Raw genomic sequence first — 25,088 nt, 5'->3', positions numbered from 1 at the left:
CTCCGTGAGCCGCTGGGCGTCAACCTGTGTATATAAAGGGACGACCTGGCGGCGGTTTAGGAAAAAAAAGAGATCGAAAGCTAGGTCAAGCGGATTCGCTCCCTAGTAATCAAGACATAAGCAATACCACCTCAAACTGGAGTTGGCCTTTACCTTCACGGCAAGGGGCCGAACCAGTATAAACTCCATGTGTCCTTTGTCCCGTTTAACCCCCTTTAAGCTAACCTAGTTGCGATGGCTCCATGACTAAGTCCTCACACTAGGACATCTGTCGTGACAATTCCATGACAGTAACGGTAACAGTGACATTAATGATATTGTAGCAGTAATGATGGCAGTAGCACTAGTAGTAACTTAGCAAGAACAATATAAGATAAATTCATAGGCATTGGATCGGTGACTCATTGGATGATATTCATCATGAGACAGTTATAACCTAGGGCGATATGGCACTAGCTCCATTTCATAAATATAATGTAGGCATGTATTCCGTAAATAGTCATACGTGCTTATGGAAAGAACTTGCATGACATATTTTGTCCTACCCTCCCGTGGCAGCGGTGTCCTATTGGAAACTAAGGGATATTAAGGCCTCCTTTTAATAGAGAACCGGTATAAAGCATCTACACATGGTGAATACATGAACTCCTCAAACTACGGTCATCACCGGGAGTGGTCCCGACTATTGTCACTCCGGGGTTGCCGGATCATAACATGTAGTAGGTGACTATAACTTGCAAGATCGGATCTAGAACATGGATATAAGGTGATAACAAAAACGGTTCAGATCTGAAATCATGGCACCCGAGCCCAAAGTGACAAGCGTTAAGCATGGCAAAGTCATAGCAATATCAACCTCAGAACATAGTGGATACTAGGGATCAGGCCCTAACAAAACTAACTCGATTACATGACGAATCTCATCCAACTCCTCACCGATCAGCGAGCCTACGAAGGAATTACTCACTCACAGTGGGGAGCATCATGGAATTGGCGATGGAGATGTGTTGGCGATGACAAAGATCGAAGATCCCCCTCTCCCGAGGCCCAAGCGGACTCCAGATCTGGCTCCTGAGGAAGAACAGGAGATGGCGGTGGCTCCGTCTCTTAAAACACGATATTTCTTTCTTCCTGATTTTTTCTGGAATAATATGAATTTATAGCGTCGGGTTCAGGGTTAGCGGGGCCACCAGGTGGGCAGCGCCCACCTGGGCGCGCCTGGGGGGGGGGGGGCTAGTGGGTTGTGCCCCCCTCAGGTATCCCCTGGCTCCAGAAATTCTCTTATTTGATATAAAAAATCCTCGCGATGTTTTGTTACATTCCGAGAAGTTTTATTTCTGCATAAAAAACAACACCATGGTAGTTCTGCTGAAAGCAACGTCAGTCCGGGGTTAGTTTCATTCAACTTATGCAAATTAGAGTCCAAAACAAGAGGAAAAGCGTCAGGAAAAGTGTTCCCCCTTTGTTACTTCTTTTCCGGTAGACTCCGAGACCGATGTTGATCCAGTGATCGACTACTTTACCGTCGAGGTTCCATATATGTCTATAGAGCTTCCAGGCAAGCAAACCCCCCTTGATAATTCTGACATCACCCATTCCATTCTCTCTCATGCTTGCATTAGATTTTGCTACTATAAATGATCACTCCCATTCTGATGCACAACTTGCTTTTGTAACTTACCTGCTTATCCTATATGCTAAGTATAAGTTGATTAGTGATCCATCAGTGACCCCACACCTTGTCTCTGTTTCCCCCGCTAGATTACTAGATGACTCGATCAACGTGATCGATGTCAGGGCCTGACACATCACCTCACCTCCCCTTTAGTTGTACGACTCTGTAGAGCTACTATTGAGTGACGAGGGTGATACCTCATAACGCACTTCTGATGATAACTCTTTAGTGTAGCTAATCGGTCGTGGTCTATCAAGGGTGATTCCTCCTTCACGACTCGCGATGCGACTCTGTCGTGTAACACCTCAAGCATGAACCTCGAGGGTGACTCCTCCTAGTTCACCTTGACGATTACATCAAGTGGATTCCATCGAGGGTGATTCCTTGGCTTCCCCTTGGTGTTTTGGACACATGGTTACTTTGACTTTACCACAGAACCGTATTAAAGATGGGTCGGCCCCGAGGGATACCCACGAGAGTTACTGAAGTTGGGTTGACCTGGAGGGTACCCACTAGATAATTACGATGCACGGCCGGGCAGGCAGACCGCCCAGGAGTGGGCTGGGCCTGACCCTTGCCATAAGTCCTCGAGACAGGGTGACAGGAGCACTAATCGTCACCGTGTGCTCCCAATACACTAATGAGATTGGGTATTTTATCTGAGTTGGTTGTTGACCTATACGCACTAACCGCCACACGGAAACAGTTATGGGCACTCGGCGTCATACGTTTTCTCCCAAGCTTTTCAGACATCACAGTTGAGCGGCACACGCCCGGGTGGTCCGCGTAAGCACCTGCCTTGTATAAGGAGGTAACCAGGACTGATCCCACTCGTCCTTGCAATGTGCAAGATTGCAATGGGTGATGGGCTAAAGACCCCTGCGCATTTAGGATGTAGACTGGCATGCTGATCTCTCTAGAGAGCCTAGGTAGGACTACAGTGTGTTGATCTTCCGAGGTAGGGCATTACCCAGGAAAGTGTGTCCGGCTAGAGTAATTGAGCATGTCGGGAAATGTGTTGCACCCCTGCAGGGAAGTAATCTATTCGAATAACCGTGTCTACGATAACAGGACAACTTGGAGTTGTATCCCGATATGTACAACTAGAACTGGATACTGGAGATGATAATTGTGTATGATGGCTCCGAGAATGCTTTCTCCCAGGGAGTCGAGGAAGGATCTCTAGGCGTTGCTACAATATACTTGCTACTTATAATATGCTAATCTGCACTCTTCTAATGCTGCAAGAAGAAGCAAGATGCTAGTCTTCATAGCTAGGCTTTCCCTTCTCTTCTGGCATTTTTGCAGTTCAGTCCAAATATATAGCCCCATTCCTTTGATACTGATGCATTCTTAGTATAGATCTGATGTAATTCTTGCGAGTACTTTGGATGAGTACTCACGATTGCTTTGCTACCTCTTTTCCCCTATACCTGATTGCTGCAATCAGATGACGGATGCCAGGAGCCAGCTGCCACCGCTGAGGACTACTACTACCGCGACACAGCCTAATACTATGTAGAGACCGCCGACGACTAGGAGTAGATAGGAGGCACCCAGGTAGGAGGCCTTGCCTTTTTGTTCGTTGCTTCTTTTGTGCTGGCCTTTTTAAGGCAGACTTGTTTAACTTATGTCTGTACTCAGATATTGTTGCTTCTGTTGACTCGTTTGTGTTTGAGCCTATGTATTCGAGCCCTCAAGGCCCCTGGCTTATAACAAGCTTGTATGCCTTTAATTTGTGTTTAGAGTTTTGTTGTGATATCTTCCGGTGAGTCTCTGATCTTGAGCGTGCACATTTGCGTGTATGATTAGTGCACGATTAAATCGGGGGAATCATAGCCATGGTCTTCTTCAGTGACCTCTCCAACGGTTTCTCCTACGACCACGATTCTTTCACCAGTCGGGTATGCCTCTCTCCTCTCGCACGGGTTATGGTTTGGAATGAAGGATTTTAACCCGACGGTCGATTTGAGTCATTTCTTCCTCTTGTAGCTCCCTAGGACCATCACTTGCAATGAATGGAGTGGGGTGGCCAAAGGTCTTCCTGCTCGTTGTCACCATCAATATCCATCAGTGAAGTTAGTTGCTTTTGAATCTGTGGACAGTGGGAGGAAGTTTCTGGCATGTGCAGAGAAGGTTAACCCCACTTTCTTTGTTATAGATCATTTGTTAGATGTGATTCAGACACTATCACTGTGTTATGTTATTCTGAATGAGATTAAGATAGTGTCACAATTTCTACCTAGCATCTAAAAATGTTGCCATCTCATCAGGCGGTGCCCTGAGAAAATTATTGGGTACCGCTTCAGCAGTTTATGCAGCCAACTTTGCTTCATCCGAGAAGTCAAGCAGTAAAATACTAAAACTTTATGGGATGAAGAACTGGGCATCAGAGCAACTAGGTGCTCCGGAGTCTGGTTCCCTGAATTTTTCCTCTAGCATCAGCTCGACAGTGCAGGGCACCGGTGCCAAATGTAGCGACAGTTGTTTTGACACCGATTTTGGTCTACATAGTGGACGACCTTAGTGCTATTAGTTCTACATTACTAAACTTGTGCATGTACACACCTATTGGTATCAGTTTGATGTCATCCAAACACTGTCGATATGATGTTGCAGTTATATTCAGCTTCCTCGTAAAATATTCAATTTTTTATTTATAGTACATGACTAAGAACTTGTAGCATTGTTGCAGTTAACTATAGCTTGTGATATTCCTGAATTTGGTTGTTGTCTCAGTAGCAATTAATACATTTGCACATTGATCTTTTTGAGAAGATATGACATAATTAACGCATTTCTTCTATTTTTTTAAATATGTATGTGGTGATTTTGTACAGTGCTAGAAACCAATTTTCCCTACAATTGTTATTGATTTAGCTTTAAATATTATAGGATGAACAGAAGTGTTCTTACTTGGAGTGGTTTGATGATGTAGGGTAGAACCCTAGATGCCCGATCTCTCACGAAAGGAGCGGATCCCAACAAGGAACACGAAGAACATGAGGGAAAAACGAGGGAAAACACGAGAGAATCATTCAAACCAACAAGATTCGGTCACACATATGCTAGATCCTCGAAACATAAAGAGATACACAACCCAAATCCAAAAAAGGACGATACAAGAGGCACATTCTTCTCCGAGAGGAGGTCTTGAGGGTCTTCCTGATTGGGGTCTTGAGTCCACTTGGGGGATCTTCTACGTAGAGGTCATGAACTCCTAAGGAGAAGGGGATCAAGTGGAGGGCAAAGCTTCTCAATGAGCTACTACTTTGCTAACCATAGAAAGAGGGAGGGGGAGGAGTATATATAGTCTAGTGGGCGAAGGGGTACATGGGCCTCGGGCCCTTTCACTATGCGCGGACAGGCGGGGCCGGACGTCCGGGCGTCGGGCCGGATGTCCGGGGCTTCACGGGGTGCGGGATGTATGGGTCGTAGGCCAGATGTCCGGGGTGGAGGAGTGGGTCTTGTTGTATTCGGGACAGGCTGGTCTGGATATCTAGGTTGGGAGCCAGATTTAGCGAGGCCGGATGTCTGGGCCCGGTAGACTTGGCTGCCGGTTCTTTGCTGTAGGCGACACCTCCAGGGGCCAGATGTCCGAGGTCATGGCCGGATGTCCGGGTCCTGGGAGCTGTTCTTGACTCCTTCCGTTGGTTCTCTTCATCCGTGAACTTGGGGACTTGTCCGTCTTTAGGTGCATCTTTTGGAGGGTCTTCTTGGTACCTCGGTCTCGAGAGCTCTAGCTCGTGCTCGTGTCATAGGTCCTCTTGGCACTTGGCAAGATGATGCTAGGTCCATGGGGATGACCATAGGATGCTCTGCATCCTCTCCCCTCCCTTGGGAAATATCCGACCTGGAATCGAAATCCTCATCACCATGGTGCGGGGAGAGATCTTTGACGTTGAAGATGTCGGTCATGGAGTATTTGTCTCGTGGGATGTCGATCTTGTAGGCGTTGTTGTTGAAGCGTTCAAGCACCTTGAAGGGTCCATCGGCTCGTGGTAGAAATTTGGACTTGTGTTTGTTGGGGAAGCGTTCCTTGTGAAGGTGTAGCCACACAAGATCTCCAATGTTGAATATCATGGGTTGCTTGTTGATGTTGAGCTTGGTCGCGAGTCGTTGTACTTGGCGCTCGATGGTGCGCCTTGTATCTTCATGCATCTTCTTGAGGTAGTTCACTCGGGCACTCGCGTCCATGTTGATGCGCTCTTGTAGTGGTAGAGGAAGAATGTCCAATGGGGACAACAGGTTGAAACCGTAGACGACTTCAAAGGGGGACTTGCCGGTAGTTGAATGTCTTGCGTGGTTGTAGGTGTACTCGGTGATGGGTAGGCACTCCTCCCACTCACTACAAAAAAATATACTTCCGTGATGATATGTGTTTGTCACGGTAGGTCACATTTTCTATCATGCATGTACATCCATGACGATTCTATGACAGAATCAAGATAGTCATACCTGTGTTGTCATAGAAGTGTTCCATGACATACCAAAATTATCATCAGGGAAGTGTTCACTTCCATGACGATAAATCGTGCGTCACAGAAGTGCTTTCGTCAAGGGTAACTGACATGTGGCGTCCACCGTAACGAAACCCCGTTAAGCTATTGGCTCTGATTTTGGATCTGATAACCCGTTAACAGCCCCGACCAATGGGGATTTTCCACGTGTAAAATCATCATTGGCTGTAGGAAACACGTGTCGGTCACTGTTGGGACAGATGTCATCCACTCATTAGACCCAAGGCGCCAAGATACATCGACAGGTGGCACGGCCCAACAGAGGCCCATTCCTATGAAAAGGTTGGCCCGTTTGACTTGGTCAAAAGGTGACGGGCCGGTCCACGGAAAGCCTGTTAACGACATGTTCGCATATAGCCCATTTACAACCCACTAACCTAGGGCCCGTTATGACCTCTCCGAATTAGGCCCAGTAGCGTCATCTGGGCCGTCCAATATGATTCCAACCCGTTTTAACTTCCGGCCCATGTATGGCCCATGACGTCTTTCGGCCCATATGAGGCCCTTTGTAACTCTTGGCCCATTAACGGCCCATGGTGAAACTGGCCCGTAATGAACAGTGTATCACTTTATACCCATTAACGGCCCATTATTCCGTTGGGCCGTTTCCAGCCCAAGTTATCTTTCGGCCTTCTCAGGGCCCATTTATTCTTGGGCTCATTTCCAGCATTCGGTTACTTACGACCCGTTAATGTCATTTTCTGCTTGTGGGCCAAATTCAGCCCGTCGTTACAGTCGGCCTGTTTGTGGCACGTTAATAAGTTGGGCCGTTTTCATGTCAAAAAAACTTGTTGGGCTGTTTTCATAGAGTTATCAAATACGGCCTATTAACGGCCCGTTATGGTCCACAAATAGTACGACCCGTTATTGGCGAAAATGATACGCCCCGTAGAAGGCCCATGGATCCTACAGCCCGTAAAAGGCCCATGGATCGTACGACCGGTAGAAGGCCCATGGATCGTACAGCCCATAGAAGGCCCATGGATCCTACGGCCCGTAGAAGGCCCATGGATCCTATGGCCCGTATAGAAGGCCAATGGATCCAACGACCCGTAGAAGGCCCATGGATCATACGGGCCGTAGGAGGCCCATGGTTACAACAGTCCGTGTGTTGCCATGATTATTTTGGCCTAGTTACCAAAAATAGGTTATTGTGGCCACTAGAAAAACACAGAAAAAGAACTACAGTGACTACAAGCAGACAACTAAACAAGACAATAAGGAAATAAATAAGCAAGCAATTAATGCTAGCATATTACCGCTATTACACATATTACATCCACTGGGCATCAGAGTTCGCCACCAGCGCAAATATAGGGAACAAAGCAGCATATTACATACACTGGTCGTCAAAATTGGCCACCAGTGCAAATAAACGTGGTGGAAAAACAAGAGCATAACTGAAAAAACTTCAGAAGAGCTCAAGAAACGTTATCCTGGGTATCCACCATGCTGGCAATAAGCTTATCAAGCTTATTAGCTTTGTCCTGTTTGGCGCTAAAATCCTCCAATGCTTGTTGTTGCACCAGAAAGTATGCATCTGAGTGCTCCAGGGACTTCCACAATCCTTCCGCTTCTTGTCGCGGCACAACTGATCGATGTCTTTCAGCTTGTAGTTGGGACTCAAGAAACCGAACTGATTCAGAAAGTGAGTTTGAATAGCTTGTGCAAGCGGTAGTGGCCAGTAACTCAAACACTAAACCAACACAGGACTTTGGGGTTGTCTCACTGTCTTCAAGATAGTCTTCCTTAGCTGTTTTATCAGCTTTGTTGGAGACCAACAAGGATGTCTCACTTCCTGAACCTTATATGCATTACTTCCTTTACCATTGCTTAAAAAGGCACTCTTCCCCAATATTCTGTCAGCATTCTAAAAGAAGAAACAAGCAGACACATAATAGGTTTAGCATGTACTAGTATATGAAACTCATTTCGGTGAACCAGTTCATTAGTAAGGTGGACAGGATTAAACTACCAAGTCTTCTATTGCCAAGTACTAGTACATAATAAAAGCATCAAACAAACATATATCTATGTCCTATGGTCACTGCATTGTCTTGCCAAACCAAAATAGAGACACGGTTCAAATCATATCAGTTCAAGACAAAGCAGCAGTGCAAGAATACAAAGCATGGGAAACTACATGGCACAACAAGATTTCAGATGGGTACCACGGGTCTACATGTACACCAACACTATTGGCTCTGTTGTGATGCTAGCAATGTGCATGATATGAGAAGTCAACTGTATACACAATTGAAATTGAAATCAATAGAGCTATTGATAAGAGCAAGCCTGTTAAAGAAACATGTGTGAACATGCCTACTATGCCATTGGAGTTTTGGTTGGATCCTTCAATTTAAAAATAAGTTTGTATGAGTAAATATAGTGATGCAATAGCAAAGCAGTATGCACGATAGCAATCATAGTTAAAAAAAGGTGTGCCTAAGCGAGCGGTTAAGCGCGCCTAGGCTCTAGGCATTGGCAAAACGCATTGCGCATAACTACGCTTAATCCGTGCACAACTGTGCATAAGCATGCGCTTTGGTTAGTAAAGTGCAAGGCGGTGGCAAAACGCACAATTAATGCCTAACGCTTTTTTGAACTATGATAGCAATGGAATCTTAAATTAGAACAGTTGTTCTTCATGTTTAGGCACTTGTTCTACATGAACAGAGTACAGTAAGACGCAATAATATAGTACTTAAAATAGAAAATGAGCTCATAGACCTTACCACATTCTTCGTTCGGGACCAGTACAGAACAAGGCGTTCCCAGTCATTGTCCAGTAAATGTGTCTCAGGAGAACATAAGGGAATTCGATGAGTTTCTTTGCCGGTGAAGTACGTTTTCCTCAGGTAATTCCGATACTGCCACCAAGCATTCTTGAAGATAGCAGAGGTATTCGCACAGGTTACCTCATCCTGAGTTTCCAAATTGGTCATTCTCGATAGAGAAAAATGGGAAAATTTGTTGTATTATAACCATCATGAAGGTAGGATGTATGGGACAAAGCAAAGTAATTGCCATGAATAACATTACTTACACATAACTCCTGGACAAACACCTGCAACTGTCATTTTCCTTCATCTTTAGTATAATATCTCCAAGATGGGAAGATACGCACATACGATTTAACAACATCAAATGTGATAGATGCTAAACTACGACTAGCTAGTTGTGCTTCCTCCACAGGAATAGGCGTACTAACTGGTGGAGTTGGAGTTCGCCGTGGTAGTACTGGCCCTTTGGGCACTGGAGCTGCCTTACTAACTACTCTTATTTGGGAGCTCTGTGGTGGAGATGGTGATGTGTCAACAGGAACTGGGTTACTATCTGCTTGGGTTGGGGTTAGATTGGGGGAAGCTGGTTCTCTGTCTATCGCAGTAGGGGTACAATCTGCGAGAGTTTGGGTTATGTGTGGTAGGGCTGGTTCTCGTGCATGTACAACCGGGGTGCTATCTCCACCAAGAGGTAGCACTATTTTATTTGAAGACCGTGTTTTTAGTCTGCTAGATACTGGCATCACCCGCTCCAATTCAAATGGCTAATAAACAGGAAACATAGTTGAATGTACATACATTGTATGAGAGACATATGCAATAGATAGTGTGGAAAAAAGAGGGCATGAAATAGTTGACATGTATATTGTTTAACTAAAACGGATAGCATGACATAATTTCACATATATGATGTCTATCTAAACTGGATAGCATAGCATAACATAATTCAAAGATATGATGAATAACTGAACATGATCGCATGACATAATTCACCTACATGTCATCTAAGTAATCAGGATCGCGTCATTTAATTCACATACGTGTTTTGTATGCTAAACAGAGGGCATTTGATATGATGTCTGAACTAAGAACATGGTGTTCAATATTGTGTATATGATATCTAAACTATGCAATGCAAGACACCATATGCATGATATGAGCAGTATAACCGTGCCAAGTTAGAGCATACACCTCGGTGGGGAAATAGGACTGGTCATCTGTGGTACGTCCATTTTGCATCATGCTTTTATATTGATATTTATTGCATTATGGGCTGTTATTACACGTTATGTCACAATACTTATGCTTATTCTCTCTTATTTTACAAGGTTTGCATGAAGAGGGAGAATGCTGGCAGCTGTATTCTTGGCTGGAAAAGGAACAAATATTAGAGACCTATTCTGCACAACTCCAAAAGTCCTGAAACTCCATGAAAGTCATTTTTGGAATTAATAAAAATACTAAGCAGAAGAAATACCAGAGGGGGGCCACCCACCGTCCACGAGGGTGGGGGGGCCCTGCCTCGTGGGCCCCCTTACAGCCTTCCGGTGACCATCTTCTGCTATATGAAGTCTTTTATCCTAGAAAAAAATCATAAGCAAGCTTTCAGGAAGAAACACCGCCGCCACGAGGCGGAACCTTGGTGGAACCAATCTAGGGCTCCGGCAGAGCTGTTCTGCCGGGGAAACATCCCTCCGGGAGGGGGAAATCATCATCATCGTCATCACCATTGATCCTCTCATCGGGAGGGGGCCAATCTCCATCAACATCTTCACCAGCACCATCTCCTCTCAAACCCTAGTTCATCGCTTGTATTCAATCTTTGTCTCAAAACCTCAGATTGGTACCTGTGGGCCTAGTAGTGTTGATTACTCCTTGTAGTTGATGCTAGTTGGTTTATTCGGTGGAAGATCATATGTTCAGATCCTTAATGCATATTAATATCCCTCTGATTATGAACATTAATATGATTTGTGAGTAGTTACTTTTTTCCTGAAGACATGGGAGAAGTTTTGCTATAAGTAGTCATGTGAATTTGGTATTCGTTCGATATTTTGATGAGATGTATGTTGTCTTTCCTCTAGTGGTGTTATGTGAACATCGACTACATGACACTTCACCATTGTTTGGGCCTAGAGGAAGGCTTTGAGAAGTAATAAGTAGATGATGGCTTGCTAGAGTGATAGAAGCTTAAACCCTAGTTTATGCGTTGCTTCGTAAGGGGCTGATTTGGTTCCATATGTTTCATGCTATGGTTAGGTTTACCTTAATACTTCTTTTGTAGTTGCGGATGCTTGCAATAGGGGTTAATCATAAGTGGGATGCTTGTCCAAGAAAGGGCAGTACCCAAGCACCGGTCCACCCACATATCAAATTATCAAAGTAACGAACGCGAATCATATGAGCGTGATGAAAACTAGCTTGACGATAATCCCCATGTGTCCTCGGGAGCACTTTTCTCCATATAAGAATTTGTCCAGGCTTGTCCTTTGCTACAAAAAGGATTGGGCCACCTTGATGCACCTTATTTACTTTTGTTACTTGTTACCCGTTACGAATTACCTTATCACAAAACTATCTATTACCGATAATTTCAGTGCTTGCAGAGAATACCTTACTGAAAACCGCTTGTCATTTCCTTCTGCTCCTCGTTGGGTTCAACACTCTTACTTATCAAATGGACTACGATAGATCCCCTACACTTGTGGTTCATCAAGACTCTTTTCTGGCGCCGTTGCCGGGGAGTGAAGCGCCTTTGGTAAGTGGAACTTGGTAAGGAAAAATGTATATAGTAAGCTGAAATTTACTGTCACTTGTTACTACGGAACATAATCCTTTGAGGGGCTTGTTCGGGGTATCTTTGCCCCTACCAGTAGAGCAAAGAGTTGCTCCTCAACCTACTGAACCGACTGAAAATGTTTACTTTGAAATTCCTTCGGGTATGATAGAGAAACTGTTAGCTAATCCTTTTACAGGAGATGGGACATTGCATCCCGATTTACACCTAATCTATGTGGATGAAGTTTGTGGATTATTTAAGCTTGCAGGTATGCCCGATGATGTTATCAAGAAGAAGGTATTCCCTTTATCTTTGAAGGGAGAGGCATTGACATGGTTTAGGCTATGTGATGATATGGGATCATGGAACGACAACCGATTGAAATTGGAATTTCATCAGAAGTTTTATCCTATGCATCTTGTTCATCGTGATCATAATTATATATATATTTTTGGCCTCGCGAAGGAGAAAGCATCGCTCAAGCTTGGGGGAGGCTTAAGTCAATGTTATATGCATGCCCCAATCATGAGCTCTCAAGAGAAATGATTATTCAAAATTGTTATGCTCGGCTTTCTCTCAACAATCGCTTCATGCTCGATACTTCTTGTACTGGTTTTTTTATGATGAAGACTATTGAATTCAGATGGGATTTATTGGAAATAATTAAACGCAACTCTGAAGATTGGGTTCTCGACGAGGGTAAGGAGTCAGGTATGACACCTAAGTTTGATTGTGTTAAATCTTTTATGGATACCAATGTCTTCCGTGAATTTAGCACTAAATATGGACTTGACTCTAAGATAGTAGCTTCTTTCTGTGAATCATTTGCTACTCATGTTGACCTCCCTAAGGAGAAGTGGTTTAAATATAATCCTCCCATTGAAGTAAAAGTAGTTGCACCTATTACAGTTGAAGGAAAGGCTATCACTTATAATGATCCTATTGTTCCTACTACTTATATTGAGAACCATCTTTCCCTGTTAGGATAAAGGATCATGCTAAAGCTTCAACAGTGGTTCGTAAGAGTAATACTAGAACACCTACACCAACTGAGCAAATTAAAGTTGAACCTAGTATTGCTATTGTTAAAGATCTCTTGGCTGATCATATTGATGGGCATGTTATTTACTTCTGTGATGAAGCTGCTAGAATTGCTAGACCTGATACTAAGAATAAACATAGACCTGTTGTAGGCATGCCTGTTATGTGTGTTAAAATAGGGGATCATTGTTATCATGGCTTATGTGATATGGGTTCTAGTGCTAGTGCAATACCTCATTCCTTATACAAAGAAATTATGCATGATATTGCACCTGCTGAGATAGTAGAAATAGATGTTACCATTAAGCTTGCCAATAGAGATACTATTTCACCAGTTGGGATTGTTAGAGATGTAGAAGTCTTGTGTGGGAAAGTTAAATATCCTTCTGATTTTCTTGTCCTTGGTTCCCCACAAGATGACTTTTGTCCCATTATATTTGGTAGACCCTTCTTGAATACTGTTAATGCTAAGATAGACTGCAAAAAGGATGTTGTTACTATTGGTTTGGGAGATATGTCTCATGAGTTTAATTTTGCTAAATTTCGCAGACAACCCCATGATAAAGAATTGCCTAGTAAGGATGAAATTATTGGTCTTGCTTCTATTGTTGTGCCTCCTAATGATCCTTTAGAACAATATTTGCTAGACCATGAAAATGATATGTTTATGAATGAAAGAAGGGAGATAGATGAAGTATTCTTTAAATAGGGACCTATTTTGAAACACAACTTGCCTGTTGAAATTCTAGGGGATCCTCCACCACCCAAGGGTGATCCCGTGTTTGAGCTTAAACCACTCCCTGATACTCTTAAATATGCTTATCTTGATGAAAAGAAGATATATCCTGTTATTATTAGTGCTAACCTTTCAGAGCAGGAAGAGGAGAAATTATTGAAAACTCTGAAGAAGCACCGTGTTGCTATTGGATATACTCTTGATGATCTTAAGGGCATTAGTCCCACTCTATGCCAACACAAACTAAAATTGGAGAAAGATGCCAAACCAGTTATTGATCACCAACGACGGTTAAATCCTAAGATGAAAGAAGTGGTAAGAAAAGAAATACTAAAGCTCCTGGAGGCAGGTATAATTTATCCCGTTGCTGATAGTCAGTGGGTAAGTCCTGTCCATTGTGTCCCTAAGAAGGGAGGTATTACCGTTGTTCCTAATGATAAAGATGAATTAATCCCACAAAGAATTGTTATAGGTTATAGGATGGTAATTGATTTCCGCAAATTAAATAAAGCTACTAAAAAGGATCATTACCCTTTGCCTTTTATTGATAAAATGCTAGAAAGATTATCCAAACATACATATTTTTTTCTTTCTAGATGGTTACTCTAGTTTCTCTCAAATACCTGTGTCAGCAGAGGATCAAGAAAAGACCACTTTTACTTGCCCTTTCGGTACTTTTGCCTATAGACGTATGCCTTTTGGCTTATACAATGCACCTTCTACCTTTCAAAGATGCATCATGGCTATATTCTCTGACTTTTGTGCAAAGATTGTTGAGGTTTTCATGGATGATTTCTCCGTTTATGGATCTTCTTTTGATGATTGCTTGAGCAACCTTGATCGAGTTTTGCGGAGATGCGAAGATACTAGTCTTGTCTTGAATTGGGAAAAGTGCCACTTTATGGTTAATGAAAGCATTGTCTTGGGGCATAAAATTTTTGAAAGAGGTATTGAAATTGATAAAGCTAAAGTTGATGCTATTGAAAAGATGCCATGTCCCAAGGACATTAAAGGTATAAGAAGTTTCCTTGGTCCTGCCGATTTTTATAGGAGGTTCATTAAAGACTTCTCTAAAATTTCTAGGCCTCTGACTAATCGCTTACAAAAAGATATTCCTTTTGCCTTCGATGATGATTGTGTAGAAGCATTTGAAATACTTAAGAAAGCCTTGATTTCTGCACCTATTGTTCAGCCACCTGATTGGAATTTACCCTTTGAAATTATGTGTGATGCTAGTGATTATGCCATAGGTGCTATTCTAGGACAAAGAGTTGATAAGAAACTAAATGTTATTCAATATGCTAGTAAAACTCTAGATAGTGCCGAGAGAAATTATGCTACTACTGAAAAAGATTTTTTAGAAGTCGTATTTGCTTGTGATAAGTTCAGACCTTATATTGTTGACTCTAAAGTAACTGTTCACACTGATCATGCTCCTATTAAATATCTTATGGAAAAGAAAGATGCTAAACCTAGACTTATTAGATGGGTTCTCCTACTACAAGAATTTGATTTGCATATTATTGATAGAAGGGAGCTGAGGACCCCGTTGCAGACAACTTGTCTAGGCTAGAGAATGTTCTTGATGACCCACTACCTATTGATGATAGCTTTCCTGATGAACAATTAGCTGTCATAAATGCTTCTTGTACTGCTCCATGGTATGCTGATTATGCTAATACATTGTTGCTAAATTTATACCACCTAGTTTCACATACCAGCAAAAGAAAAAGTTCTTCTATGATTTAAGACATTACTTCTGGGATGACCCACACCTTTATAAAGAAGGAGTAGATGGTGTTATTAGATGTTGTGTACCTGAGCATGAACAGGAACAAATCCTACACAAGTGTCATTCCGAGGTTTATGGAGGACACCACGCTGGAGATAGAACCGCACATAAGGTATTGCAGTCCGGTTTTTATTTGCCTACTCTGTTCAAGGATGCTCGTAAGTTTGTCTTGTCTTGTGATGAATGTCAAAGAATTGGTAATATTAGTAGTCGTCAAGAAATGCCTATGAATTATTCTCTTGTTATTGAACCATTTGATGTTTGGGGCTTTGATTATATGGGACCGTTTCCTTCCTCTAATGGATATACACATATTTTAGTTGTTGTTGATTACGTTACTAAGTGGGTAGAAGCTTTTCCAACTAGTAGTGATGATCATAACACCTCTATTAAGATGCTTAAAGAAGTTATTTTTCCAAGGTTTGGAGTCCCTAGATACTTAATGACTGATGGTGGTTCACATTTTATTCATGGTGCTTTTCGTAAAATGCTTGCTAAGTATGATGTTAATCATAGAATTGCATCTCCATATCACCCACAGTCTAGTGGCCAAGTAGAACTTAGCAATAGAGAGCTCAAGTTAATTTTGCAAAAGACTGTTAATAGGTCTAGAAAGAATTGGTCCAAGAAACTTGATGATGCATTATGGGCCTATAGAACTGCGTATAAAAATCCTATGGGTATGTCTCCATGTAAAATGGTTTATGGAAAAGCATGTCACTTACCTCTCGAACTAGAACATAAGGCATATTGGGCCATTAAAGAGCTCAATTATGATTTCAAACTTGCCGGTGAGAAGAGGTTATTTGACATTAGCTCACTTGATGAGTGGAGAACCCAGGCCTATGAGAATGCCAAACTTTTTAAAGAAAAATTTAAAAGATGGCATGACAAAAGGATACAAAAGCGTGAGTTTAACGTAGGTGATTATGTGTTGCTCTTCAACTCTCGTTTAAGATTTTTTGCAGGAAAACTTCTCTCTAAATGGGAAGGGACTTACATTATCGAGGAGGTCTATCATTCCGGTGCCATAAAAATCAACAACTTCGAAGTAACAAATCCGAAGGTGGTGAACGGTCAAAGAATCAAAAATATATCTCAGGTAATCCTATAAATGTTGAAACTAATGTTATTGAAACCGTAACCCCGGAGGAATACATAAGAGACACTTTCCAGAATGTTTCATACTCCGAAAAGGAATAGGTATGTGGTACGGTAAGTAAACCGACTCCAAAACAGTTATAATAGAAATTTTTCTCCGTTTTGGAATATTTAAGAAAATAGGAAAATAGGAAGTAGTCCAGGAAGGACACGAGGCGTCACGAGGGTGGAGGGCGCACCCTACCCCTCTGGGCATGCCCAACTACCTCGTGGGCACCTCACGTGCTCTCTGGACTCCGTTTTCTTGCACGATACTTCTTTTTGTCGGTAAAAATTCATTATATAATCTCCCGAAGGTTTTGACCACCGTATCACACAAATATCTTATGTCTTTGTTTCGAGTTGTTTCTGCCGCAGATTAGATCAATATGTCTTCCTAGGATTCGGAGGGAGAAAGCTATGTGGCGGATTACCTTGCAGACCCTAGGGTCTACGGGGACTTGGAGAATTATGGTTGGACCACTGAGGAAGAAGAAGACTACGGGCCTAAGGGAAAGGAGGAGGCGAGCTCAGATGAAGATGAAGTCCCATTACCTCAACCTGGGGACATGCATGTGGAGTTTAAAAAGTCAAGTCTCCCTGATAGAGCAAAGAAACCTAAGGTCGAGTTTATCCCTTTTCGTCTCTTGCAGGAGAACAAATAGGAACTATGAAAAAGGATATTAAGCCTTGAGCAGGAGATCGATGATCTAAGGGAGCAAAATTCCATTCTCAAGCACAAATTAAGGAAGAAGCCTACATCATCAACAACTCCATCATCACCACCTTCGAAGAAGGAGACATAAACGCATGGGTATGGGCACTCCCCTTGGCAACTGCCAAGCTTGGGGGAGGTGCCCCGGTATCGTATCATCATCACACTCCTATCTTTACCGTTTTACTTAGTTTGATCTTTTTAGTAATATCTTGATCTAGTAGAATAAAGTTTTGGTATGATCTAGTTTTGAGTTTTGCCTTATGATCCTTCTATATAATTGAGTCCATGAGCTATATATAGTAAAAATTAGTGTTGAGTCAAGGGCTTTGCTATCTTGCTATGATCTTGAGGGAATAAAAGAATAAAGAGAAATAAAGAGATCATATTGATCTTATGGAGAGTAATGACTTCACATGTAAAGAGTATGATGAATAAAAGTTGTTTAGAGTTGGCAAACATAGTTTTGGTCATCATTGCAATTAATAGGAAGTAATAAAGAAAGAGAGGTTCTCACATATAAATATACTATCTTGGACATCTTTTATGATTGTGAGCACTCATTAAAATATGACATGCTAAAGAGTTGATGTTGGACAAGGAAGACAACGTAATGGGTTATGTTTTCTTATATCCAAAATAAAGTATATTGTCATGGATCCTCCAACATGTTGAGCTTGCCTTTCCCCCTCATGATAGCCAAATTCTTTGCACCAAGTAGAGATACTACTTGTGCTTCCAAATATCCTTAAACCCCGTTTTGCCATGAGAGTCCACCATATCTACCTATGGATTGAGTAAGATCCTTCAAGTAAGTTGTCATGTTGCATGCAATAAAAATTGCTTTCCAAATATGTATGACTTATTAGTGTGGAGAAAACAAGCTTTATGTGATCTTGTGAATGGAAGCAATAAAAGCGACGGGATGCATAATAAAGGTCCGTATCACAAGTGGCAATATAAAGTGACGTTCTTTTGCATTAAGATTTCGTGCATCCAACCATAAAAGCACATGACAACCTCTGCTTCCCTCTGCGAAGGGCCTATCTTTTACTTTTGTCTTATACATTATGCAAGAGTCATGGTGATCTTCACCTTTCCTTTTTACATTTTATCCTTTGGCAAGCACCTTGTGTTGGAAAGATCCTGCTAATATTAGCAGAATAACTATTCTGCACACCACTTCCGCACTGCACGCTGAACGCAAGTGCAGGTCATTCTTTGAACCAAGTGTGCTGCAGTACTCACACGAGTGAACTTCTCGTCGAAAAAAACTGCACGTGTTATTTTTTTTGGTACTGTTTTCGCTCTAATTTTTTAACTGTTTATCGGAATGAGGTGTGTAATATACCGTTGAAAAGCTATGGATTAGGCGCAACTTCTACATGTTAAACAATTTTCGAGATTCCACATGGTTTAAGAGCAGTTTTGAAAATGGTGCGGCCCATGACGAGTGGCAGCGAGCGTTTTTTCGCGATTTCTTCTAAACCGCTCGCCGGAATGCAGGAAACGATACGCCGTTGGATAGATATCGTCGAGGCGCCTCTTTTTCATATATAAATGTTTCTCTAATTCCTTACAGTTTAAGAGCAGTTTCAAATTTACTAAATCGCGGAATTTTGTTTTTTTTATTTTTTCAAATTTTCGGTACTGTTTTCCCTCCAGTTTTTGAACTGTTTGTCGAAACGAGGCGTGTGATACGCCATTGGAAAGCTACGAACGAGGCACAACTTTCATATGTTGAATTTGTTTTGAAATTCCTTACGGTTTTAAGTTAATTTTGAAAATCGTGCGGTGGACGACGAGTGGCAGCAGCCGTTTTTGGTGAAATTTTTGCAAACCGCTGGTCGGAATGATTCAAACGATACGTTGTTGGAAAGATATCAACGAGGCACAACTTTTTCGTGTAGAACACTCTCACTAATTCCTTATCGTTTAAGAGCAGTTTCGATTTTACTAAAATGCGGACACTGTTTTTCGCGACACCAAAATCGAACAGTGTACTGCATCAAACAGAAGAACGCACTGCTTCAAACAGAAAACTGCAACTTCATGATTTTCTTTTGTCGGGCGTAAATTTTCTTAGACGAGTTTTTGTGAATTTTTGTTGTCTTTTTTTTCAATTTTTTTATGAACAAGGGTGAACCGCAGGGAGAAGGGCAAGTGAACCGTGACATATATCAAAGTGAACCACATTACTATTCTATTGTTTCGGTAACATTGTTTTTCACAGTTTCATGTTGGGCGCAAGTAAATAGCATCACTCTTAAAAGTAAACCACATCCGAGGACCAAACGCACTGCATGTGTAGACGTAATCGACTGATTTTTTAAAACACACAAAACAAATTGCACTTCATACATAGAGGTGATGAAACATATTCTTTTTTACACAAATTGATTGAACTTCAAAAAGAATTCTCGAAAAAATGCAAAACATTGACCGAGTGCATTGCGTCCACCAACTTTTTACATGAAAAAATGCACTGCACGCATGCGCGGGGTGGGAGGAGCATGAGCTGCCAGAGTCTCTTGTCTATGGGGTGTACAGACGATGAAGAGGCCATAGTGTGCATGCAGTCCACTAACCTGCAGCATGTGATTCTGCAGGTGCGGGCGTGCAGCTCGCTGGCGTGAGTTCCACCTGCAACTGAACTGCACAAGAGCATCAGCAGAGCTACACGAGAGTGATTCATGTGAGAAAATACGAAATACAGTGAAGTGCAAAGACAGACAGTGAGCTGCTAGAGTCTGATGAAAATGTGATCCATGACCAAAACACGCACAACGCACTGCACATCGTAGTGCTGGCAAACTTCAACAGGAACCAGGGGGACCGAAGCTACTTGTTGCCGGCGAACTGCACGTCCATACCGCACTGTTTATTGCCGGCGAAATTCTGTAGATCGAGAAAAAGTGGACTGCATAGTGCATGAGGATCTGCAGCGCCTGTGGATTGAACCGCTCAAGGGCGCGTTTCGCACTACTAAAAGGATCCAAGCGCACTGCAAGGGCACAACAAAGTATCTCGCAAACGAACCGCGTGGCGAGCTCATCCCTGGCGCATCAGTGGACGAGGGATCCGGCACCTAGCGTAGCAGCGTGCGAGGCATCCGGTGAACGAGATTGGACGGTAGGAGGGAAGGGCGGTTTCCGACGAGGTCGACGGCTTCCTGACCCCTGAACCTCCTTGGATCCTACACCCCGTCATGTCGTGGTGGTTGAAGGCGTGGCCAAATGCAGCAACGGGTGGACAATATCCATATAGACGTGGCTCGGGGGGAGGATGGCTGAGAGAAATGGTGGCGGCGCCGCCTGTGCGCGACGCCGTGAGTGGAGGAGGGAGGGAGATCCGCCCGCTAGCGCATGGTGATAGAGCTCGTCGGATCCGCGGTGAGGGAGACGAGGAGGTGGGTTGGCTCGTCGGATCCGTCGCGGGCATCAAGGGGGCCGCTAGCGCATGCCTGCTGATCAGCCTCCTCCCGGTGGCAAGCAGGGGAGTCCCTTGAAGGGGCCTCCCTGTCGGAGATGGAGAGGACGACCCGGGCCCCGACGTCATAGGACAGAGGTACCAGTGTGGACCTCGCTGGATCAGGCACCGGGCTGCCCGAGCGGACGACTTCCACGCTGAGGGTCGGCGGCGGACAGATCCGTGGTTTGTGGCCGCACCAATGGTCGTGGCTGCCGGATCCGGTGGCTGAGGCCGCGCCGGGGGCCGAGGGCGGCCGGATCCCGCCATGACCGCCAGCGTAGAAGGTGGTTTCGCGGGACACGACTAGAGGAGGTGGTGGGCGGCGCCGCCGGAGAAGGTGGGGAGAGTAGGGGTCGCCGCTTCAGAGAAGGTGGGGAGGGAAGTGGGGGCGTGGGGGAAGTGGCTGTCGGGAGGGGGAGCAGAGAGTTTGATGGAGGTCGTGGGGGAGAGTGAGCGGGGTAGTTCTCATTTTGCCCCCGTGCAGCTCGGTCTTTTCCTTTTGCGGGGTTAGTTTGTAGTTATGGGTCAGCTCGTTACTGTTAGCAGAATAAGGGAAAGTGTTATCAGAATAAGAGTCTTAAGGGTGTTATTAGAATAGACCCACCCTATATATATATATATATATATCCAATAGGATGTAAGTTAGCAAGAACTATTATTGTTGACATTACCCTTGAGGTAAAAGGTTGGGAGGCAACACTATAAGCCCCTATCTTCCTCTGTGTCCGACTAAAACTTCATAACCATAAGTATTGTGTGAGTGTTAGCAATTGTGAAAGACTAAATGATAGTTGAGTATGTGGACTTGCTGAAAAGCTCTTATGTTGACTCTTTCCGATGTTATGATAAATTGTAATTGCTTCAATGACCGAGATTATAGTTTGTTAGTTTTCAATGAAGTTTCTGATTCATACTTGACATTGTGAGTAGATTGTTACTTGAGCATAAGAAATCATATGACAAATATATGTATGTTGCTGTTATAAGAATTATCATGATGCCCTCATGTCCGTATTTTATTTTATCGACACCTCTATCTCTAAACATGTGGACACATTTTTCGATATCGGCTTCTGCTTGAGGACAAGCGAGGTCTAAGCTTGGGGGAGTTGATACGTCCATTTTGCATCATGCTTTTATATTGATATTTATTGCATTATGGGCCGTTATTACATGTTATGTCACAATACTTATGCTTATTCTCTCTTATTTTACAAGGTTTGTATGAAGAGGGAGAATGACGGCAGCTAGAATTCTTGGCTGGAAAAGGAGCAAATATTAGAGACCTATTCTGCACAACTCCAAAAGTCCTGAAACTCAACAAAAGTCATTTTTTAGAATTAATAAAAAATACTGAGTGGAAGAAATACCAGAGGGGGGCCACCCATCGTCCACGAGGGTGGGGGCGCGCCCTACCCCCCTGGGCGTGCCTCCCTGCCTCATGGGCCCCCTGGCAGCCTTACGGTGACCATCTTCTGCTATATGAAGTCTTTTATCCTAGAAAAAATCATAAGCAAGCTTTCGGGAAGAAACACCACCGCCACGAGGCGGAACCAATCCAGGGCTCCGGCGGAGCTGTTCTGCCGGGGAAACATCCCCCCGGGAGGGGGAAATCATCATCATCATCATCACCATCGATCCTGTTATTGGGAGGGGGTCAATCTCCATCAACATCTTCACCAGCACCGTCTCCTCTCAAACCCTAGTTCATCTCTTGTATTCAATCTTTGTCTCGAAACCTCAGATTGGTACCTGTGGGTCACTAGTAGTGTTGATTACTCCTTGTAGTTGATGCTAGTTGGTTTATTCGGTGGAAGAATCATATGTTCAAATCCTTAATGCATATTAATACCCCTTTGCTTATGAACATGAATATGATTTGTGAGTAGTTACGTTTGTTCCTGAGGACATGGGAGAAGTCTTGCTATAAGTAGTCATGTGAATTTGGTATTTGTTCGATATTTTGATGAGATGTATGTTGTATTTGCTCTAGTGGTGTTATGTGAATGTCGACTACATGACACTTGACCATTGTTTGGGCCTAGAGGAATGCATTGGGAAGTAATAAGTAGATGATGGGTTGCTAGAGTGACAGAAGCTTAAACCCTAGTTTATGCGTTGCTTCGTAAGGGGCTGATTTGGATCCATATGTTTCATGCTATGGTTAGGTTTACCTTAATACTTATTTTGTAGTTGCGGATGATTGCAATAGGGGTTAATCATAAGTGGGATGCTTGTCCAAGAAGGGGCAGTACCCAAGCACCGGTCCACCCACATATCAAATTATCAAAGTAACGAACGTGAATCAGATGAGCGTGATGAAAACTAGCTTGACGATAATTCCCATGTGTCCTCGGGAGCGCTTTTGTCCATATAAGAATTTGTCCAGGCTTGTCCTTCGCTACAAAAAGGATTGGGCCACCTTATTGCACCGTATTTACTTTTGCTACTTGTTACCCGTTACAAATTACCTTATCACAAAACTATCTGTTACCGATAATTTCAGTGCTTGCAAAGAATACCTTACTGAAAACCGCCTGTCATTTCCTTCTGCTCCTCGTTGGCTTCGACACTCTTACTTATTGAAAGGATGAGATAGATCCCCTACACTTGTGGGTCATCAATCTGTCTCTGAATCCATCTCTGAGGAGCTATCGGGACCCAACAAGAGATCTGCTTCGATAGGTAGCACTGTCTGCTCTGAAGGCCTTGTTTTCACTCCAGAATTTTCCATCTCCCACCCAAATGGCTGATTCACAGGAAGAGTAGTTTAATGTACAAACATTGTCGACAAATGGAAATGTAATGAAGAAAAGGATGGGCAAGATATCATTCAAATATATGATGCCTGGTTAAACGGGATGGCATTGCACATTTCACATATATTATGGCTGGCTAAAAGACATGAGACTGCATAATTCCCATATATGATATAGAAACTAAACAGGTGGCATTACAGAACATGTCTAAACTAAGCAGATGAAATATATGATGTCAAAAGTAGGCACTGCAAGGCAACATATGCATGATATGACAAACATCATCATGCCAAGGTAGAGCAAACACCTTGGGGGGTAAATAGGAGTGGTCAGCGGTGTCTGAATCCGATATCTTCCTCTGGATTTCAATCCGGAGAGGGGTGGGGAGGGTTTGCCATTGAACCCACCATGGAGCAATGTCTGCATGACATTATATTGCCGCGCAAAACTCTTCTCCTTTTCTCTACATGTTCAGCATGACTGTGTACAATATCTGACATGCATAAGAATAAAATATGGTCAGAATATGTAAGGAGAGCGTGCAGAAATTTAGAGTGATGGTAACAACCAGTGGATGGATCCAAAAATAATGATAGCAGGCTGATGATTGCTTTAATTTAATAAAAATACAGATGATGATTGCTTTACTATTTGTTTCCCACCCAAGATGAACAACATAGGCATACCCTAGGTGAACCAGATATTAGACAGAGATACTATTCATTGCTGCCTCGATATGTGCCCCACAACTAATTTAGAACTCAAGTTTGAACATTAATTTGGACCTGACTCGGAGTCCAAGAGGTGAACAGGACGATAAAGTAGCAGGTAATTTTAACCAATGCATAACATAAGCAGAAACAAAAGTGTGCGACCTCTCTTGTGGACTTGTGTACTCCTCAGGTTCATCTACTGAGTCGATGTGGTGATGCCGTTGTGGTGGGTGCCGACGGCACCGAAGGAGATCTGAGGCGGCGAAAGACGGTCAGGAGTCGTGATGTCTGGTTTGCTGGATGCTTCTGTCGATGGAGCGGCTCAGGTGAGGTGGACGACGTTGCGGCAGGAGCAGGACAAACCACACAAAGTTCCCTTTGACACCTACCTATAACTGAAGTAATTCTGTAAGGGCTCATTTGGCTTGCATGATTCTAAAAACGTAGGGATAGGAAAAATACCGGAATAGGATAGGAATGCACATGGTAAACAGAGCATTTGTAAACACATGATTTCTGTCAACTTGGGTGTTTGGTTTACAGGAATTGGAAGAGCAGAGGAATGCAAAGAAACATGGACAAAATAAAGTGAAACCATATGAAAGCGTGTACAGTTAGAATGTTATTCTGCCACTAATGCACTTGGTCTTGTTTTCATGCATAGGATTTCGAAAAGTAGGTCCAGGTGGATGTTTTGCTTCATTCTTTCAACAAAATGCATGAATAATTGAATAGTAGAGTGCCATTGGAAAATTCCCAATTGCTATGTTTTCCCGTTGAACCAAAATAACCCTAATGGATCGACATGAATGTATAGTAATAAGTGATGCAACAAGTGTACAACCTCTTTGCCGTAGCCATGTCGACCTCAGCATCATTGGGTTGGTCGCTGAAGCATTTGAGGCAGAGGTGGCTGTCGGAGGTGTGGAGGAAGATCTGAGGAATCTGTAGAAGGCGTCCAGGG

Source organism: Triticum aestivum, chromosome 5B (assembly GCF_018294505.1).
Source record: "Triticum aestivum cultivar Chinese Spring chromosome 5B, IWGSC CS RefSeq v2.1, whole genome shotgun sequence".
NCBI lineage: Eukaryota > Viridiplantae > Streptophyta > Magnoliopsida > Poales > Poaceae > Triticum > Triticum aestivum.
Note: the sequence above shows the minus strand (reverse complement) of the source record.